General features: G+C 36.0%; 1 protein-coding gene across 3 annotated transcripts in view; it reads left to right on the forward strand.

Moving 5' to 3' along the window:
- Positions 1-13,843, forward strand: part of LOC136033021 (leucine-rich repeat neuronal protein 2-like) — a 67,501-nt gene that overhangs the window by 21,838 nt on the left and 31,820 nt on the right. Inside the window, exon 1 of one of the 3 annotated variants that reach the window (XM_065713589.1) lies at positions 7,254-7,325. The exons of the other annotated variants lie outside the window; for them this stretch is intronic. The gene's annotated coding sequence lies outside the window, so the exon portion shown is untranslated. Of the gene's footprint in view, positions 1-7,253; positions 7,326-13,843 lie in introns of those variants that run through there. 3 annotated transcript variants of the gene reach the window in all.

Consider the following 13,843-nt stretch of genomic DNA (forward strand, 5'->3'; position numbering starts at 1 on the left):
TCAAGGTTTTCAATCTTCAAGGATCCCTAATTTCAAGCAATTAGAAACATGTTATAGTGAGGACCAAACCTAATTCTTTGTTTTTCGAGATAGTGGGTGAGAGGGGTTGAAAACCTTATGTACAGGATTTCAAACTTTGAAATATTTTTATTTACTTTTTTATAATGTGTATTCCCCTGCATTTTGTCTCTCTTTTGCGGGCAAATGATGTTGAGAAAAGACAAATGACAGAAAACACCCCTGTGGCTATGGCTCAAAACCTTTTATTTATGGTCTTAGTCCATGAAAGATTGATTGACTCTCTTAGAACTTTTATTCTCAGTATTTTGAATCTCTTTGGGCCACAGCTGATTTAGCATAAAATCGTAGAATTACCACTCTGCTGTTGTTTGTCACGGCGGGGCTCAAAACGTCTTGTTTGGGTTCTTTATTATAATAAAGAACCTTAAACCTAGAGTTTATCGGCTAGCTATTTAGAATTCGAAAAAAGAGGATTTTCCTTATTCCTGAAGATGGAATTCTGTGATTCTCCTAATTGGGATTTTGTTATGATTCCAATAGTGCAGTTTTTAATTTTAACCTGACCCCATTCTTGTGGGTTTTTTTTCGAAATTTGCGTAAATATATTTTTTTATTAAGCATTTACTATTAAGATTAATCGAAATAAAAGCTAAAATTCCTGAATCTGCTTTAAATGACAATTCTTCCTCACTTGACAGTTTTTCCAAAACATATTTTAAAATTCTTGGTTACTTCAGGCTAAAGTTTGTTCTTTGCTAAATCGCGCGACTTAACTCGCTAATTACTAGGCCTATATGTAACATGTTAATGAATCCATGGGACCATTGACAGAAGACAACATTCGTCAATTCTCTATTTGGCATGTTCAGCGCATAAAAATTAAAGATGTACTGCCGATCAAGAAACTTTTCAAGGACCCCCCCCCCCCCCTTGTCATCATCTTTCTCTTTACGCTAAAGTTTGATCGTTAATTATTTTTTTTTTTAAGAACGGCTCCGTAAACACAAAGGCTGTTTAATTAGAATAGAGAGCCTTTTTAAAAGTACTAAAAACTTTATCGTAAAGAACAATGTATTGAGGAGGGGGCAAAAATATTTAGCGTAAAGAACAATGTATTGAGGAAGGGGCAATCCCTTCATACGAAATAATTTATGTTCGTTTTGAGTTAATGTTATTCCTTACGTTCAGTTTTTATGGCGCTTGGTATTTACCAAGTGACATGTACCGATCGCAAATTCTGTCGTCTGTCTGTTGGTTTGTCCTGATTTTGCTAGTTTGGCACTTCCAGATAAGATAGGACGATGAAATTGGCAGGCGTATCAGGGACCATACCAGATTAAATTAAAAATAATTGTTTCCTTGATTCGATCATTCGGAAGGGAGTGGAGGGTGGGCATTCCATTTGAAATTTTTTTTTAGAAAAAATGGGTATTTTTAACTTACAATCGGCGGATCGGATCTTAATGAAATTTTATATTAAGAAGGATATCGTGTCTCAGAGCTCTTATTTTAAATCCTGACTAGATCTGGCGACATTGGGGAAGTTGGAGGGGGAAGCCTGAAATCTTGGAAAACGCTTAGAGTGGAGGGATCGGGATGAAACTTGGTTGGAAAGATAAGCACAAGTCCTAGATACGTGATTGACATAACCGGATTGGCTCTGCGCTCTTTGGGGGAGTTGGGGGGGGGGGGTTAATTCTGAAAAATAAGAAAAAATGAGGTATTTTTAACTTACAAAGCAGTCATCGGACCTTAGTGAATTTTCATATTTAGAAGGACCTCATAGCTCAAATCCCTTGTTTTAAATCCCGAACAGATCCAGTGGCATTGGGGGGAGTTAGAGGGGGGAACCAGAAATCTTTGAAAACGCTTAGAGTGGAGATATCGTGTTGATACTTGGTTGGAAGAATAAGTACAAGTCCTAGACACGTGATTGACATAGCCAGACTGGATTGGCTCTCTTTGGGGTGTTTGGAGGGGGGAAACAGAAATCTTGGAAACCGGAAATATTGGAAAACGCGTAGAGTGGAGAGATCAGGATGAAACTTAATTGGAAGAATAAGCGCAAGTTCTAGATACGTAATTGACATAACTGAACCGGATCCGCTCGCTTTGGGGGAGTTGGGAGGATTTCCAGTGCTTTGGCGAGTTCGGTGCTTATGGACATGCTAGGACGATGAAAATTGGTAGGCTAATGAAAGTTCTTAAGCCGAACTGGCCAGACATGACAATAAACAACAAAGAGAGATAAAACTCCACATAAAAAAAACCTCAAACGAGACTACGGCCAGTAAAGAGGAAAAACTAAAACAACGCGGATATTTCGCCTGTATCCTAACTAGGCGTCCTCAGCACAAGATAAAAAGAAAAAAACACTAAACTAAAAACAAATAAAACCACCACCAATAATAATAAATACAATTGTCGCTACTGATCCACGTAGGGAAAAGAAGCTATTAGAGTTACTTCAATGAGAACATCAAAGCAACTGTGGAAAAATCATGAAAATTGAAACTTAGTTAACTCTTCTGTTGCAAAATAATCCTCTTGTAAGCTAATATTGAAGCAAGTCTTTTTGGTCTAGTAGGTAATCTTGTCCCCTGGTGATTGTGTTAAATTTTAATTCCCTTATTGATTATTGGTTCATTTTTCAAAAGAAAATCATAAATTGGGTCAATATTTAAATTCCCTATGTCTCTATTTATTGAAAAATTAGCAAATATATGTTTTCTAATTTCTATAGCCTCCCTCACCCACTGAGAAAAACCTCTATCATTAGAAATAGCTGTAGCCTCATCAAATTGTATAAAATGTTCAGGATGAAAGAATGTATGTTCAGATAGAGCCGAAACAAAAGTTTCAGGTGGCTTTCTTAATTGTAGGGTTTTTTCTATTGAGTTGCAATGCTCAATAAATCTTTCAGTAAATTGTTGGTGAGTTCTACCAATATAAAACTTTCCACAAGAACAAGGGATTTTATACACCCCACTAACTAAATCTCCCCGGGTTAAATCCTTCCCAGAATTAAGAAAACTGCCTAATGGTCTCGCTGATTAGAAACAAGTATCAATGTTATTTTTACCTAAAATTCGTTAAAGCATCTCCCCCAAAGTAGTTACATAAGGCAAAGAAATGAACCTTTTCGGCAAGTTTAATTCTGTACACTGTGAAACCCCAATAACCCTATTGTTGTGTTTAATGCGTCTATTTTTTATTATTTTATCAATGAATTTAATCGGGTAACTATTACAAAAAAAAACATCCCTCAAATACAAGAATTCAGAATCTAAAAACTCCTGGGAACAAATTCTGAAAGCTCTATCCACCATTGCAATCACAACCCCTCGTTTTACTGAAACAGGGTGGCACGAGTGAAAGTTCAAATACCTATCACTGTGTATAGGCTTTCTATATACTGAAAAAAGTAAATCGAAATCACTTTTAATCAATAAGATAACAAAATAAGGTAGTTTGTCATTTTCTTCGAACTCCACTGTAAGTTTTATATTTTTGTCAAAACTAAATGTTCATGGAAAAGGTCTAAAGACTCTAAACCGTGTTTCCAAATGCAAACCACATCATCCATGAATCTGCCCCAGAAACAAGGGGAGAGCCTAAAACTGTGTATAGCGGAGGTTTCAATAGATTGAAACCTCGAAGGGGAGAGAATGTTCATTTGCAAGGATAACCAACTTCATAATGACTTCAATCTCCAAACTAGCCATGGTCACATCTTGTATCAAATCAAAGTGCTTTTGTAATTTAATCCTTGATATATCTTCGGACTTTTTCACGTTACGATTTGTATACATGGACACCACATCAAAACTACAGAGAATTGAATTCTCCTCCAATGTGAAATTTTTTAACTTATTAGTAAGATCAGTGGAATTTTTTATGTATGATTTTTGTGTTCCTAAGAGTGGACGCAATGCCACTGATAACCACTTTCCCAATTTTGCCACTGGTGATGAGAAAGTTGATATAATGGGACGGAGGGGGACTCCCGTCTTATGGATTTTGGGTAGACCAAAGATCTTTGGTGCGGAACAACCTCTTGGATAAAAGTTATTATAAAGTTGTGGGGTAATGTGTAAATTATTTTTCAGTGACTCCAATTCCTTTCTTATCGACTTTACATATTTATCTCTAAGATCAAAATCCAATTTTTTGTAAATAGTGGTATCCGAAATGATTGTATTTACGATCATAATCATCAGTGTCCATAATTACAATAGTATTTGCCCTAGTGTTATATCATTTTCAATTTTTCTCATGTTAAAACCCTTAAGTTTCCTTACGATTTCAGCTCTAAGCTCTTGAGGAGCCTCGACTTTATCAATAGAAGCCATGATTCCTTACTCTACCTTAGAAATTATTTTTGAATAAGAAATTGGTGTTTGAAAACAAAATCTAAAACCCTTCGACAAAACTGCCTCTTGTTGACTACTAAGAGGTTTAGATGATAAATTCTTAGTGACAGGACCCAGACAAAAACAAGGATAAAAAGTATCCGAATCCTAGAACTTTTCAAACAAAAGTCTATTGAACTTGTCGACCAAACGAACCTTTGACAAATGGAAATCATGGTGAAAAGATCTAACGGCCATTTCCTTAATTCTCAGAAAAATGTAAGATTGAAGGTAATTCCTCAAAAAGTTTTTGACAAAATTTAAGTCTTTGGACAACTTAAAACGTCTTTCTTTTTGCTCGAAGTCATGTGATTTAAAGCCATGAGGCTTAATTTGTTTTTTAATTTTGATCTATTTTCAGTACCAAAGTGGGTATTGATTCTAAAAGATTTAGGAATCACTGATTCCTTCTTGCAATTTTTTAATAAAATTTGCTGATTTAACAAATTTGCATGTTTTTTTTTAACCAAGGAAAAATAATAATTGACAGAAGCGGCTAATTGTTGCCCGTAAGCTTGACGAATGAAAGTTCTTAAGCCGAACTGGCCAGACATGACAATAAAGAACAAAGGGAAATAAAACTCCACACAAAAAAAAAATCTCAAACGAGACTAAGGCCAGTAGAAAGGAAAGACTAAAACAACGCGGAAATGTCGCCTGTATCCAAACTAGGCGTCCTCAGCACAAGATAAAAAGAAAAAACACTAAACTGAAAACAAATAAAACCACCACCAATTATAATAAATACAATTGTCGCTACTGATCCACGTAGGGAAAAGAAACTATTAGAGTTACTTCAATGAGAAAATTATAGTTCAAAGCAATTTAGTTGCTTTGATGTTCTCATTGAAGTAACTCTAATTGACCTGCACAAATTGACTCGATAACAGTCGTTTCCCCGATTCGACTAACTGGGGGGCTGGAGGGAGCGGAAAAATTAAAAAAAAAGATGTATTTTTAACTTACGAATAGGTGATCGGATCTTAATGAAATTTGATGTTTAGAAGGACTCGTGTCTTAGAGCTTTTATTTTAAATCCCGACCGCATCTGGTGATATTGGGGGGAGTTGGAGAGGGAAACGGGAAATCTTGGAAAATGCTTAGAGTGGAGAGATCGGGATGAAACTTGGTGGGAAGAATAAGCACAAGTCCTAGATACGTGATTGACATAACCAGACTGAATCTGCTTTCTTTGGGGGGATTGGGGGGGGGGTGTTAATTCGGAAAAATTAGAAAAATTGATGTATTTTTGGCTTACGAGCGGGTGTCCGGATCTTAATGAATTTTCATTTTTGGAAGGAACTCATGTATAAGAGATCCTGACCAGATCTGGTGACATTGGGGGGGATTTGGAGGGGGAAACCGGAAATCTCGGAAATTGCTTAGAGTGAAGAGATCGAAATGAAACTTGGTGGGTAGAATAAGCAAATATCGAAGATTGGTTATTGACGTAACCGGACTGGATCCACTCTCTTTGGGGGAGTTAGGGGGGTCCAGTGCTTTGGGGAGTTCAGTGCTTCTGGACTTGCTAGGACGATGAAAATTGTAGGTGTGTCAGAGACCTGTACAAATTGACTTGATAAAGTCGCTTTCCCCGATTCGACCATCTGGGTGGCTGAAGGGAGAGGGAAAATTAGAAAAAATGAGGTGTTTTTAACTTACGAGTAGGTGATCGGATCTTAATGAAATTTGATATTTAGAAGGACCTTGTGTCTCAGAGCTCTTATTTCAAATCCCGACCGGCATGAAGCTTCTGATTTTCCTTTTAAACCAATTTATTGACTCATAAAATTTTGCTAGAGCTCGTGCCATATGAGCTCTTGGCTCTTCCGACCTCGGCACAAATGCCATATGAGCTCTTAGCTCTTTTTTTTATAATCTATAAAGGATGTGCGTGCAGAAGAACAGGACTGTGAAAAGCAACAAAAAAGATGCCTTGTATTGAGGATGTAGTAAAAACTAGCTAATTTACGTGACTATGTCAAGTTAACTTGCTGTTCATTACCAAATTAAGTGTTTCTGGGATAGTTCAGTTATGGGCAACTTTCTATATCGCAATGGAATTTTTATCAGTCCAGCTATAGATTCATACTACGGTAGAGAAATATAGATATATTTCTCTACAGTTGTCTACGCTTAGCGTTAAAACTACCGAGATTATACCTTACAAAAAATTCAGTAAACGAGACTATGTCTCGTTAGGTCGCTTCACTCGTTGTTGTAATTAACTTCTTTATTGCATCCTCGCATCAAGGTATCTTTTCTGTTAGCTTGACTGTAAGGACGAACCCTATATCTCACTTAGTCCTTAGTTCTGCCCTAGGATGGATGGATGATAGACTGCATACAAGTAAAGTGACATCACTTATACAATTCTGAAAAAGGCCTATGCCACCAGCTACGCCTCTCACGCAGACTATCTGTTTTGGCTTTTTCTCCAATTAGCCATGGCTATCAACTTTTTCATCACAGTCCACCAACTTGATTTTAATTCAAAAATCAATGGACTCCGTCTTTCTGAGACAAAGCGTTCACTGTGCTTTGATTTCTATCACCCTAATATACCTACCGCACATGAAATATTCTCAAAACTAGCCATAAAGTATTTAATTGTTAGCCGAGAAGGGATTTTCATATCCTTTTATCTTAGAAAATAATCCGTTCTAAGCATTACTTGAATGATAATTATTTTTATGAGTAAGAATTTCCTTGATTCTCTTTTGTTGGAACTTAGCTGTTATTTGTTTGAGACTATTTTTATTATTGTCATGCATGCGCATCTTTCAATCAACACTGGAGCCTGTCGAGTTTGTTCCTAGACCGTAAACTTGGAACATTTACTAGTGTTGGGAAGCTTCTAAGTCCTAAAGATTAAGGTTTATTTAATGTTTTGTAAGTGGATAGTTTTTATGGACGTCAATATTGTTTTGTTACCTAGACGTTTAACCTAGTTTTGACTACAATTGAAGCAAAACACATTGTTCGTGCTCAAACGAATATTTGGATCGTTGTATTTCTGTCTAATAAATAAAGGAAAATTATAGAGTGAAAGAAAAGAGCAACATTAAAACTAAAAAAGTGAACTGGAATTATTCCGTATATGAGGGGGGGGCTATCCCCTTTTAGTCCCTCCTTCTTTACGCTAAAGTTTTATAGTTCTTTGAAAAGTGTTTTTATTCCAGTTCAACAGCCCTTGTGTTTGAGCAGTCTTTCTGAGCAGTCTTAAAGTGTCTCATTTTATTGTAGACCAAAGGAGCAAGGGTTAGAGGAGGTTCCAGTCTCTTTCATATATGTAGCAAATTCTCTTCATTTTAAGGTTTAACGTCGCTGTTTTCTTTTATTTGAAAAAAAACCTAATTTTTTGAAAAAAAACTAATTTTTTTCTTTCATTTCTGTTGGTGTTTAAAAACAAACGTAGCCAGGGTTACTCTAATCAGGAGGAGGGTTAAGGCCCCCTCGAACTTGATATTTGAAAATAAATTTAACTATGGCGAAAGAATACATCTTGAAGATAGCTCATTTAGTGTATTTGCTTTTCGAAATAAAGCATAATTGCCAAAAATAAACGCTATCTCCCCAATGAGGAGAACCCCCTACTGGCGTCTATGAGAGCACTGTGTAAAAAGATTTCTTCAATGAATTCGCCATGGAAACTGTTAAATGATTAACCTACAATTTGTTTTATTTCATTAAATCATTAATTGTTGGATACTAAATCCTTTGATATTGAATCGCTCCCTAGCACCAATATCTTGGGCGTGGTCCAAAAACATTCCTGGAAATTAAGAGGGAATAGAGATTATTTTTTACTTCTCTTCCCCAAACCATCTATATCTGAAGGCTCATGAAGCGTTACGAAATTTAGGCATAGAAACCACAGCTGTTTATGCTTCCGGACATTCCCCTTCCGAATCTATAAAGATGCACTTGCTTATGTGCAATTATGCATGTGTGTATTTTTATCAAGGCCCAAATGAATAAACTCACAGTTTTTCGATAACTTTAAATCAATTGGCCTTCTCAATATTTTTGCTCGATGGCTTTTTGAATTTCTTTCGGCTAAAATTTCTTATTTTTGCCATAAAATCGCTGAAAACGCCACATTGGCGTGGCGCAATTTTCTTGTAACTTAAATAGATAATAAAACTTTTAATATTCTTTTTAGATGGCCTTCTCTGATTTTCTAGGACCTTCGGTTTTGTACGATCTTACCCGAGGAAAGAAAAACAACAAAGAGATAAACATGAATCCTTGATCATCCTTCCTAAGTTCTGGTTTGAGTCCGGATAGCGCAAGTTTCTCCTTACTTACAGTTCACTGACACGAACTATTTTGATAATTAGATAAAATAGAAAATACATTGTTAATGGGTTGAAATTTTAATTGAAAGAGTGAGATATATTTACTGATAAAGCAGTAGCATTTCAATTTTTGTGATGAATTGTACATCGAATCAGCGTAAAATTTGACTCTTTTGATGTTTTAATTGTTACCTATTTTTTTATTTCTATTGGTCTGAGCCCGCTCCTTACTTTCAGTTTGTTACCACAAACTGTGATATGGCTCTACAATTTTCTCTAAAAATTTTCTTTCTTGAAAATATTTTAAGAAATGGATTTCAACCTATTTTTAATTGACACTGTTTTATTATTGGTTAATCTTCAAAATATTTTTGAATTTTCTCATGTAAGTATCTCCTCTGTCTCCCTAATTCAATAGTTGAATACCCCTTACCCCTCTCCCCCATAACACTCCTTTATTTCTTACTAGGAATTTCAGGGGGAAAATGCCTGAAACTCCCCAAAAAGGACAACAGATTTAAAAGAAAAGAGAGCCTTTCGAAAAACCACGGTAAAAAACCTTGCAAAGGAGAAGTGTAGTCCTTCACATAGAACAACAAGAATTTTTTTTTTCTCCTTTTTTTTGCAAAAAAATATAAAACAAACAAATGAACGTGGATTGTCAGTTTAACATACATATACTGATATCTATTCCTCAAAGTCTTAATAATTTGTTTAATTATTAAAGCTAAAAAAGTGAAAACATTTAATACGTATTATGTTCTCAGTAAAGTGCTGGTGTTCTGGTCTTGAAAAGGCATGGGGGTTATGAGTCCTATCCATGAAATTTCTGCTCATTTGAGTTTGACTTGGTTATTTATTGTAGTTTCTGTTCGTTTTGGTTTTCATTTATTCACTGTTGGTGATTAGTGGTAGTTTTAGGATTTGAAGATTATTTGACTTTATTTCTGCTTAATTTTAGTATAATGGAGCTCTTTACTCTCCTTTGAAAAGCTTGTTTTGTGGAAGAAGTTTTTAAAATTAATTTCTGTTCGGTTTTTATTGACATTGTATTTTTCATGGAAAGAGGAAATAATATTTTATATCTTTTCGTTGTTTTTTTTTTATAAGAATGTATAGTTTGGCTTGATATCTGTTATGCTGGAGAAAAATTTTCCATAATTTCTAAAAACATACACGCTTTTGAAAATCTCGACAAAAATCTTATTGTTTAATTTAGTTTTGTACCTCATTGAGTTGACCTGAAAAATAAAACTTAATACTATTCCCAATGTATTCCCTTTCATTTCATATACCGTATCTCAAAATATTCATTGGATGTCTTTGGAAAATAAACGGGCTAGGTAAGGGGCTGCTTGCCCTCCAATCACTTTTGACTCTTAAAAAGGACACTATTAGCTTCTTTAAAAATTTCAATTATATCGCTATCTGTGAAAGAGTGGCGTTGCCTATGATATTGCTTATATGCCCTTTTGAAAACCTGCATGCACATAGTCTTTTCGTTTAATTGAAATTCTCCCTAAAAGTTAAACTTAATACCTTTAGCGTCATTAGTTACAGTAATCGCAGTAGTAATAGTATTAATTGTGTAAGCATAGTGTCTTCTGGCTAATTCAAAATCCACCACAACTTACCCTGAAAAGTCTGACTTAATAATGTAAGCCGTTCTTTAGATTTTGCTTCGTCATTTTTTTGGCAACCTACATGCTTTTAGTTCGTTTTGATTCATTTCGACATCCGCCTAAATGTTCCTCGAAAGCTTCGCCTTAATATCCTTAGCTTACGTAGTAGCAATAGCTGTAGTAGCAGTAGTAGCATTAGTAGCTGTATGCACATAGCACCTTTGGTTCTCTTCAACAACCCCTTCAAAACACGCTGAAAGTTTCAACTTAATGACATAAACCGTTCCTGAAGCATTGCTGATTGACAACCAGTATGGGTGTAGTTTGTTTCGATTTAGTTCAATATAGTCTCAATATTCCCCTAAGTTTTCGCCTTGATGCACTTAGCTTTAGTAGTAGTAGTAGCAGAAGAAATAATAGTAGCAGTTGTAGTAGCAGTTGTAATAGTATGAGAAGAGCTGTAGCATTAGGGGCAAATATAGCCTTTTGGTTAGTTCAACATCCACCACAACAAGCCCTGTAAGTTTCAACACTCACCTCAACATTCTCTGAAAAACTCACTGGAACGTCTTTCGCCTTTTTTGAAAGTTAGGGTCAAACTTACCCACGTTTCTATATACTATATGTAAAGAATGACGGATTGCCTAACGTACAGCCATTGTCCTGACGGCAGCGGGAGGGCTTGACATTCCAAAGACATAATTACTTGACTTTTCAACATTGCTGAACAAATTGGCTGCCTCAAAATTTCAATGGGATGTGTTTTGGGAAGTGATGGGCTTGAGGGGGGGTCTGTTTGACCTCCAATCACTTTTTATTCTTAAAAAGGGCACTAGAACGTCTGTTTTCCAGTCAAATAAGCCCCATCCGAATTTTATACGGTCACCCACTCCTGAAAAATCTTTACTGGCGCATAACTGACAACCCTTGCCTCTGAGCTTGAGGAGGTTGTGACAACCCTGGAGGCATTGTTATATGTTCTTTGGACTATTTTGAGTCAAATGGCTATCTCACAATTTCGATCAGATAGATCTGGGAAAAGAGAGCGGTGGGGGGAGGGGCCAAATGCCTTTAAGATCACTTTTATCCCTCGAAAAGGAAGTATAATCTTCAATTTCCAATTAAATGTGCCTCTTCTAAAGTTTATGCGCCCACCCCTTCCATAAAATCCATATATACCACCGGGCTCTGAATATTTTCAACAAAATGTCTATCGCAAAATTTTTATAAATCGCTATTTGCTTACGCAGCGCTAAGTGAAGCTGTCCACGTGATCAATCTTCTCGTTATCCAACATTACCTATTTACCTTCACCTATTCCAAGTCTTAGCGACTAAGTCTTATTTATATTATTTTTCAAACCTGTTCTTGCGCCCTGAACCCTCAAAACCTCCCAAAATTCATTCGTGTTGCTTGTATTTTCTTCTAGGATGCCCAAGTTATCAGCAAAATCTTTGTATGTGAGATTAACTTCCCCATTTGATTCTCTGCTCTCTCATAGCCTTTGCTGTCGTCCTAAAGACAAAGCCCATCAAAATGATCCTCATAAATGAACGCAACCCTGTTTGACACTAGCCTATTTTTCCCGCAGCAAGGTTATTCTCGCACATATCATTAATCACTTTAATGTACTTATCTGGCATACCATACAATGATAGAACCTTCGCTAAAGCTCTTCTTTCGACTGAATCAAACGCGTCTTCATATTCTATACAATTAAAGACTGAATGGTCTGATGAATCTGGCACTTCTCAATTATCATTTTAAGAAAGAAAATTTGGTCCAAGCATCCTCTCCCCTTCCTAAAACCACACTGTTCCTCGCTTAAGCTTTATCTACAGCATCTTTAAGTCTAAGAAATATCATCAAACTAAGTAATTGACTTACGACAGAATCCAAGCTAACGGCTATAATTACCGCAATCACTTTCATCACCTTTCTTATAGAGTGGTTAACTGATTAAAGTTTTCTTAAAATTGCTAAGTACATCCCCTTTTGTAAAAATCATCATCATAATCTTCTGTAATTTATCTCTAGCTTAACAACCACGATATTTAAAAAGCTCATTTACCATACTATCAGCAACTGAAGCCACATTTTTTAAGCCTTTTAATCTTGTCACTAATTCATTCTCACAAAATAAATGTTCCTTGACTTCCAAGGTATTACACACTTTTCATTCTTTTTTATTTTTTACTGTTATTTGCACGGCTTAGCTCATTCTAAAACTATTCTGTCTATCTCTTTTAACTTTTTCCTTATTGCTGATCGTGGCCCCGTTTCTGTTTTTAAAGTGGGACACGTCCAGATTAGCCGTCCCCTCTCAATTTTCTAACAAGCCAGCACAGTGTTTAAATATTATGCCGTCTGGTAACATCTTCCAGATCTTAAACAATTTTACCCATGGTCTCTATTTCACACCTCCTTAGTTAATATTTTAGTGCTTTCTCCAATGTCCTTATATTTTTCTTATTTTCATATTATCTATCACTTAAAAGTTTCTTGTATATGCTGCTTCTTCTCTGTACTAAACCTAAATCATTTTCACTAATATTCCTAGCTGCGTTTCCAACTTTATTCTCTAAGACATCATTTGCGATTTCACAAGTTTTTTTCTAAAATAATTCCATCCATATCCTTCTTTTTCAAATTTTAGACTCTCCAGTTCAGCATTCAACTGTTCCTAGAAAGTTTCTCTCAAATTCTCATCCTGGAGTGTACCAACGTCGAAACTTCCCGGAAGGTAGTTATCCTTCCTAAATTTCAGCTTTAAATTAATCACACACCGTTGTATCTTGTATCGATCCTGCCAGTCTTCTATTTACAATAACATAATCGATAAGGTTAGCTGTCTTAGCATCATGGGAATACCATGTTGGCTTATGGGCCGTTTTTTGTCCAAATACTGTATCGGTTGTAACCAGATCTTTATATCTGACAAATTGCCGTAATCTATGACCGTTACTATTTTCTTCCTAAGCTCCCTTGATGTAGTTTACTAGTATAGTTGCAATAACGGTAGTAGAAGACGTAGTAGTAGTAGTCGCAATTACTTGCAGTCACTGTAGCAAGTTGTCGCAATTGCAGACGCAAGTAGTTGCAGACGTACTCACAAGGAAACACAGCTGCGAATTGTCGCAGCCACAAAAAGTTTCCGTCACAGTTAGCTGCATTTGCAAGTAGTCGCAGTTGCAAATAGGTACCTTCCCAGTCTAAATTAGTCGCAGTTGCAAATAGTCATCGTCGCAGTCGCAGATGAAAATAGTCGCAAGTAGTTGCAGTCACAGTAATAGTAGTGGCTTTGAAAGCTTCAAGTTAATAATCTTAGCTCTTCCTTGTATACTGTAGATACACTCGTTTGATAACATAGATGCATGTAGTGTCTTTTGAATCAGTTCAACTTCCCCAGCAACATTCCCTGGTTTTACTTTATTACCCCTAGACTTTTCAGGCAAATCCAGGATCGAACTTTCTCCTCTTTCCCAAC

The sequence above is a fragment of the Artemia franciscana genome, chromosome 1 (assembly GCF_032884065.1).
Source record: "Artemia franciscana chromosome 1, ASM3288406v1, whole genome shotgun sequence".
NCBI classification, from domain to species: Eukaryota; Metazoa; Arthropoda; class Branchiopoda; order Anostraca; family Artemiidae; genus Artemia; species Artemia franciscana.